The sequence below is a fragment of the Rutidosis leptorrhynchoides genome, chromosome 11 (assembly GCF_046630445.1).
Source record: "Rutidosis leptorrhynchoides isolate AG116_Rl617_1_P2 chromosome 11, CSIRO_AGI_Rlap_v1, whole genome shotgun sequence".
NCBI classification, from domain to species: Eukaryota; Viridiplantae; Streptophyta; class Magnoliopsida; order Asterales; family Asteraceae; genus Rutidosis; species Rutidosis leptorrhynchoides.
The window spans coordinates 170979903-170988646 of record NC_092343.1 but is presented as its reverse complement, the minus strand read 5'-3'; positions in this window follow the sequence as shown (position 1 = coordinate 170988646).

Here is an 8744-nt window from a genome sequence, read left to right as displayed (position 1 = left end):
CCACTAAATTGGCATTGATTAGTCACCATGTGTAGAATTTGTCCTTTGATTTCATAATCTGGCGCATTAATGTCTGGATGAGTAATTGCGTGACCTTGGCCAGTGTGTTTAGCTCTCATTCGGTCTTCCATACTTAAAGGTTCCAGATTCTCCATAATTGAATTTGTTGAATCGGAATCACTAGAAGATTCTGATTTAATAGTTCGTTCCTCAACAATCTCTGTTTGAATGATTGGTGGTTCCGGAGGAAAGTTTAATGGTTCAGGATCTACGAATCGTTCCTGAATATTTTCCGGATTCTCAATTGTGAGGTCGGGTTCAAAAAATGGATTATCGAAAATTTGAACTGAAGTACTTGGTCGACTGGATGACGATTCTAAAGAAAAATCAACGGCGGTAATATTTGCTAAATGTCTTAATCTAGTTACAGGTGGTGAACGTACAAAAGGTGGTGATCGTCTTGCTCGGTGCATTCACTGAATATCCTATTAGTTTTTAAAAGGAAAGAAAAATTATAATAAGTTATCCAATTAATAGACTTTTCTGATTTTGCCCACGTTTCGAATAGCCAAAAGATGCAGCAGAGGGGCAGGATTCGTTTGGTCTCAATATAATTGAGGACTGTTTGGCTCCAATAACCCGGTCCACGTACAAATCCAACTATTACTACGAACCAGAAAATTTTGATGTCTATCAATTTAACCACTTAAAATAAATTTTCGTAATTTTAAGAAATTTAGATAAGAATTAGAATAAAAATCTATGTCCTAAAACTAGAATAGCGAGAAATAAGAAAGAAAAAGAGCTCGTCGGAAAAAGATTGAAAAAGAAAAATGGTTGAAAAATAAAAGGTGACGGAAAAATAAAAGAAACTTATAAAACTTAAAAAATACTTGACTAACCTAACCTTATTACTACAACTAACTTAAAATTATAATCGCAAATTGAAATTACTAATTGGAATGATAATTGGTACATAGTAAAAGGTGTCTAAAAATATTAAAGCTTATAGAAAAAACTATATCCCAAATGGAAATAACTTAAAAAGAAACTAAAACTTAAAAAGGCGTCGCAAAATTCTAAAGTACCTAAATCTTAGTCTAAAGAAAAAGCACTTAAGGAATTCTACGGCAAAGCCTAAAAATCTAGGAGTAAAAATAACTATGGCAAAAACTAAGTTTAAAACTAAATATGAGCTAAAAATATACAAATATTACGCTAAAACAATTAAAAAGGGACAAAATATAAAAATATACAAAAAGTTGTAAAAATTACAATTTTTATAAAAATATTATTTTTATATTATTTATTTATTAAAACTATTAATTTTATAATTTAATAAAACTAATTTAACTAAATATACAAAATAATAATAAACACTAAAAACTAATTAAAAACTAAAAACTAATTAGGGTTTTAATTAAAAATAATAATAATTACGTAATTAATGCCTGATTAGGGCTTCTGTCGTGTGTCAGGTTATCTCCACGAGTTGCGGTATTCGATGCAGCAAACCCCGCGAGTCGCGGGGTTCAGAATTTCAACTGACAGGTTTAATATTCGACGCGTTTTTATTTATTTATTTATTTTTTTTAATTGTTTTATATTTTCTGTTTTAATAAAAGTATTTAAATAATAAAAACTTATATCTAAAAACTAAAATAGAAATATTTTATAATTTTATAAATAAAAATCTTAAAACTAGATTTATATATATATATTTTTTTTTCTTTCGGTTTTTGATTTTATGTTTTAAATAAAAAAACAAAATACTTAAATAAAACTTATATTTTTATAAAATAAAAATAAAGAAACTTATAAAACTTTTAACAAACTCTTAAAAATATATAAATTTTTGTTTTTTTATTTATTTTTTTTTTGTAGCGTTGCGCTTCCGGCTTTTAAGAAGATGTCCCCGGCAGCGGCGCCAAAAATACTTGATGTGGTAGCGGAGTGGTATAAAATAGTTATTAAATTTAGCAGGAAATACTATTAAATACGATACAATTTTACACAAGATATTTATTTATTTATAGAATGGATATACTTAAACCTTGCTACAACACTTATAGGCAGTGTACCTACTCGTACAGTAGTGTAGTTTTTAGTAAGTCCGGTTCGTTCCACAGGGAATCTTTTTTAAACAAAGCTCAACGCTATATTAGTTTACTTTTATAAAAATACAAACATATATATAAGTAATATTATTATTATAAAGGGGGGTTTTTACCGTTTAATGACCGGTTTGTCGATTTTAAAACTTTAGTCGCAGTTAAAACCAAATGTAAAATATTAAAAATAAATACAAGACTTAAATTAAAGCATAAAATAAATAACGATAATGAAATTGCAATAAATAAAAGTGCGATAAAATAAAATTGCGATAATTAAAAAGTACGATAATTAAAAGTGCGATTAAATAATAATAAATAAAAGTGCGATAATTAGAAGTGCAATTAAATATAAAATATAGGAAATTAAATATGAAATAAAAGAATTATGCTTATTTAAACTTCCGTAATCATGATGTTTGACGTGTTGATTTTAGTTTTATGCCCATGGGTTAATTGTCCTTTGTCCTGGATTATTTAATATGTCCATACGGATTTTGTCCATAATAGTCCATCAGTCATAAAAATAAAGAGCGAAAGCCTTCGTCAAATTATTCTTATTCCCGAAGTCAAATATTCCAACTAATTGGGGATTCGAATTGTAACAAGGTTTTAATACTTTGTTTAATGAATACACCAGGTTATCGACTGCGTGTAAACCAAGGTTTTACTACTTTGTTAACAATTACACCAATTACCCTTGAATGTAATTCACCCCTGTTTCAACAAGTCTATTAACTATTAATCCAGTTCCGTATCCGGTAAAATGAATAATTATTGGTATTTATAGATATCCCGCCCACCGTACCCAGTCAAGCGTATGTGGTTATATATAAATATGTCGAATTATAAGTTTGTATATTAAATTAATAGGGTATTGTTTAGTTAATATAAAACCCATTAATAACCCATAGTCCAATTTCTACAAGTGTCGTTCTTTTATCCAAACCCCAATTATGGTACAAAGTCCAATTACCCAATTTTAGTAATTAGCCCAACATCATGATTACTTCGGATTAAATAAGCATAATAATAACTTAGCTATAAGACATTAATATAAAAAGGTTGAACATAACTTACAATGATTAAAAATAGCGTAGCGTTACACGGACAGAATTTCGACTTACACCCTTACAACATTCGCTAACATACCCTTATTATTAGAATTATAATTAAAATTAAAATATAAATTATAAATATATATATATATATATATATATATATATATATATATTTTACGTATCAATGAGGAGAAGATGAAAAAGATTATCATTTGCGATCAGAATTCGTTTGCTTTTATAGGAATTTTCGACTTTTGGGGCTCCGCGACTCGCGGCATATTTTGCCTTCAAACTCCGCGAGTCGCGGAGTTTGAAATTCCAGCTCACACCAGTTTGGAGTCTTTCTTGCCGACGGTTTTTATTATTTATTATAATATATAAATAATTATAAGAATTATTTAAATATTATATTATATTTATGTGCATAGCTGACTTGTAATTTTTAGTCCGTTGCGTCGAGCGTTAAGAGTTGACTCTGGTCCCGGTTCCGGATTTTCGAACGTCCTTGCGTACAATTTTATATTTTGTACTTTGCGTTTTGAATCTTGTACTCTTGTAATTTCGAGACGTTTCTTATCAATAATTGGAACCTCTTTGATTGTCTTTTGTACTTTTGAGCTTTTTGGTCGTTTGCGTCTTCAATTCGTCGAATCTGTCTTTTGTCTTCACCTTTTATTATTTAAACGAATATCACTTGTAAATAGAACAATTGCAACTAAAAGCTTGTCTTTCTTGAGGAATAATGCTATGAAATATATGTTCGTTTTTAGCATTATCAGTATATATGAATATAATATATATGCTTAAGAAGGTATGCATGTATAAGTATATGCATGAGTTTTGATGGCATTAAGTCGGGCCAGACCTTAGGATGAAGTCTAGTGTATATGAGAAGCGAGAACGAAGCTTAAAAGTCGTGTAAATCTTTGTGAGTTTAAAATATGGAAAGGTGGTCAGACTGCGGCCATTGTCGCGCCGCGGAGAGGAAGGTCGCGCCGCAACATATAACGCGAATCAAGAGTCAGGAACCAGATTAAACAGCTCAAATTTTATGTGCATTGCCGCGCTGAAACATATGGGGTCGCACCGCGACCCACTCGGTGAACTGGTTCCGGTTTTAGCTTTTAAAAAGAGTGAATCAAGGGCATTTTCATCATTTCGTGTGTAGATCAGATTGAGACTTTAAGTCTCAGCCAATTATCCTTTTTATTCATTTTCTTTTCCATTTTCTTCTCTAATTTCCTCTCAAAACATAAAAACCCAATTGGATTCAAAGTGAGATTTGAGAGTGAAGATTCGAGAGTTGATCTTTGGAGCAAGAATTAAAGTTGTTCTCCTCGTTCTTGGCTACGAGTGGATAGTGTTGGTAAGTCTTAACTTCGTATTTTGAGTTTTAGTTAATTTATGGCTAGGGTTTGGCCATTTGGGACTTGTGAGACCCATTTGGGGATTTAATGGGTGGATTTGGGTTAATTTGATGTAAGAAAACCCAAATGGTGTTAACTTAGGGTTTGTTCATGTAATTGGGGTTTTGTAGGTGTTAAATTGAGTTGCTAGTCACTAACACACTTGTAAATGATGAAAGCTGGTTAAAGGGTTAAGTTTGACCAAGTTTGTGTGTATAAGTGTTAAAATGGGTCAAATGAGTCAAGGTTGACCTATTTGGGTGAAATAGGTATGAAATACTGAAGCGTCCCATTCATATCGAATATAAACGTCACGTACTCATTGGTGTCATTGCGAGGTATGAACCTCTATATGTGACATTTTTAAAAATCTGCATACGTTTTTATGATACAAACCATAATCTTTATTATAACCAAAGGCTTAAACGACATAATAATGATTATCGTTTAGCGATAATCTTAGTCTTACAAACTTTACATTTGATAATAACAATACGATTTCCAACATATTTCGCATTACAAATCTTCCGATATGCAGTTTTATTTTTGACACAAATATGCATACTCCAAATCTTGCTTAAATTCGGCATAATGCAGCGGAAGCTTTTATTTATCACCTGAGAATAAACATGCTTAAAACATCAACATAAAGTTGGTGAGATATAGGTTTAATGCTAGTAGCGTTATAAATATAAACCACAAGATTTCATATACTTAAATGTTTTAATAAAAATATTCTAAGTGGTTGAGCACTTGATAACCATACTTAACATTTAATCAATGTCGCATATTCCCTTTATTATGAAATCTAACTACACTGTACCAAGTGTAGTCACCGAAATGAAGTACTGTGCAACCGTTGAATACTGGTCGTCCAGTCCGGTTGGGGTTGTCAGGCCCGATAGATCTATCAACAGGATTCGCGTTTACAATACCGCATGTAAATAGTAGTTACCAAAATAGTAGTTACCAAGTTACAGGGAAGTATGCCAGTGGTACAACTCAATGTAGAATATATATTTTTAATCACTTGTGTCCATAACGTAAATCATAAAATGCATGTATTCTCATCCCGAAATATTTAGAGTTTAAAAGTGGGACTATATACTCACTTTTTCCTTGAAGATATTTAACACGACTTGGTCTCCGATAGATATCACGAACCTAACCATATATATAATATATCAACATATTTTCTTTTCAAATAATCATTACATATATACTTATAATACTTTTAATATCTATTAGTCCGTAGTTAGCAGTCTGATGTTAGTGGTCCACAATTAGTTGCTCAATAAAATAAATAAAGACCCCATCGTATTCGTATTGATCGGAATTAATCTCGACCCATGGTACCGTGTTGTCAAATGACGTGTTGCGTACATAAAGTACCGTGTTGTCAAATGACGTGTTGCGTACAATCATGAGGTCTTCTAATTAATCTTCTCGTGTTGTTTACGGGTGGTCCTGAAATATGTTAAATCAAATCATGAGTAAATATATATAAAATATCATGTTAATTAGCCAAGATATGACTAGTTTGGTTTTAGTCAAAATATTTTCGTAACTAAACTAGCTTCGGATACCCGATTTTGTTTTGGTCGTAGTTTCTTCAATACAACTCCGTGTTTATTGATTCAACTTGCCACTTCCTTGTATCGAGTCATTATTTATGAATATGAACTGTAAATACCTTGGTTTACATTCGAAATCACAGGTTATAGGTCAAACTTGGGTGAATCTTATGAAAGTGATAATTTCCATCATAAAAACAACATCTAGATGATCATTTTTATAAAAATACTTACACTTTGAGTTATACCATGAGATTTTTATATATTAACATATTCATAAGAAATATCATTTTTCTAGAATATAAACTTCCAATTCATAGTTTAAGATGGTTTTTAATTATCCAACCCAAAACAGCCCCCGGTTGCATTCCGACGACGTAGATTCAGTTTTAAGGTGTTCTTTGTAAAAACAAGTTGTATCTTGTTAAGTTAGCATATCATTATGATATATTACAGGTCTTGAAGTATTTTAAAAGTCAAGTTAGAAGGATCTATTTAGTTTGCGAACAAGTTTGAAATCATTCAAACTATGTTCTTGTTGTTATAATTTATAACCCAAAATAAGATAGCTATATGAATATGAATCGAATAAGATTATGAACAAGGTTACTACCTCAAGTTACTTGGATAAAGCTACTGGAAAAGATAGGAGATAATCTTGATCCTAAAGAGTGGTGAAGTTAGATTGAAAGGTTGGAAGTAAACTTGTACACTTGGAAGGTTATCTTGATATGTTCTTGATCAAACTTTCTTATGATGATTAAAGCATGTTTTTGAGGCTAGATCTTCATGGTTATTTGCTGAGATATTTAAGGTGTTTAAGGCTTATGAAAGTGTGTGTGTTTAGCTAGGAAATGGAAGTAGAAAATTGAACTAGAAATGAAATGGGGAAAGGCCATATATGGCGTGAAATGGGGGGAGACAAAGACAAATTTTTATGTTGTAATCTTGTGTAAATTTCCATAGTAGCATCCAATTAAGGTTACCTCTCTTTGAGGGCAGAATATAGGGCTGATTAGAATGTCGATTTCATGTGTATATACCAATAGTAAATACGTATAGAAGCTGGGTATGATACGGTACATATACCCTAGGTATACTTGTAGAAATCTTGAGGAAACGGAACAAGGATTCAAATTTAGCTATCTTTTGTAAATATACTTATATTGTTTTATGTATATAAGCCCTTTAAAAGTGATTAAATACATATTTATACGATACTTGTATAAGCACTATAAGTTATAGGTATATATGTCAAAGAACGTTACATATAGTTATCGTTTTGAAAACTTAAGTTAGTAGTCTCAAAGTATACTTATAACTCATTGTTATTAGTACACAATGATATGTTAAACCATCCTTAGATCATGTTAAATATGTATAAATACGTATATGTACACAATCGTATAATTATCGCATGTTATATAGTTCGTGATATCATCGATCAAATTGGACGGTCAAACGTTGTGTAAAACTCTTTTCGATAACACAAGAGTCAACAAATTGGATTACTTATCATGTTGGTAATGTTTAATTTATGTAAATATTAATCTTATATGTATAAAATGATCGGAAAAGTCCGGGTCGTTACAGTACCTACCCGTTAAATAAATTTCGTCCCGAAATATTAAAGTTGTACCTATTTTGCGTTCTCGGGAAACAAATGTGGGTACTTTTGTTTCATCTGATCCTCTCATTCCCAAGTAAACTCGGGACCCCTTCGAGCATTCCAACGAACCTTAACGATTGGTATGTTGCTCTGCTTGAGATGTTTAACTTCACGGTCCATGATTTCGACTGGTTCTTCTATGAATTGTAGTTTCTCGTCGACTTGGATTTCTTTAAGAGGAATGGTGAGGTCTTCATTTGCAAGACACTTCTTAAGGTTTGAAACGTGAAATGTATTATGTACTCCGGTGAGTTGTTGTGGTAACTTGAGTCGATAAGCTACCGGTCCAATGCGTTCGATGATCTTGAACGGGCCTACATACCTTGGGTTCAGTTTACCCCTTTTGCCGAAACGTATTACACCTTTCCAAGGTGACACCTTTAGCATTACCATGTCACCGATCTAAAACTCTAATGGTTTCCTTCGGACATTGGCGTAGCTCTTTTGGCGACTACGGGCTGTTTTCAAGCTCTCCTTGATTTGTACTATCTTCTCAGTAGTTTCGTGTATGATCTCGGGACCAGTTAATCGTCAATCTCCTAATTCATTCCAACAGATAGGGGATCTACACTTCCTTACATACAGTGCTTCAAATGGTGCAGCTTTAATTCTCGCATGATAACTATTATTATACAAGAATTCTGCTAATGGTAGATATTTATCCCATCCGTTTCCAAAATCGATCACACATGCCCTGAGCATGTCTTCAAGAGTCTGAATTGTTCTTTCACTCTGCCCGTCAGTTTGCGGATGATATGCAGTGCTCATATCCAAACGAGTTCCCAGGGCCTCCTGTAGTGATTGCCAGAACTTTTATGCAAATCTACTATCACGATCGGATATAATGGAAATAGGTATTCCATGCCTTGAAACAATTTCCTTTATGTATAATCGTAATAGTTTCTCCATTCTATCCGTTTCTT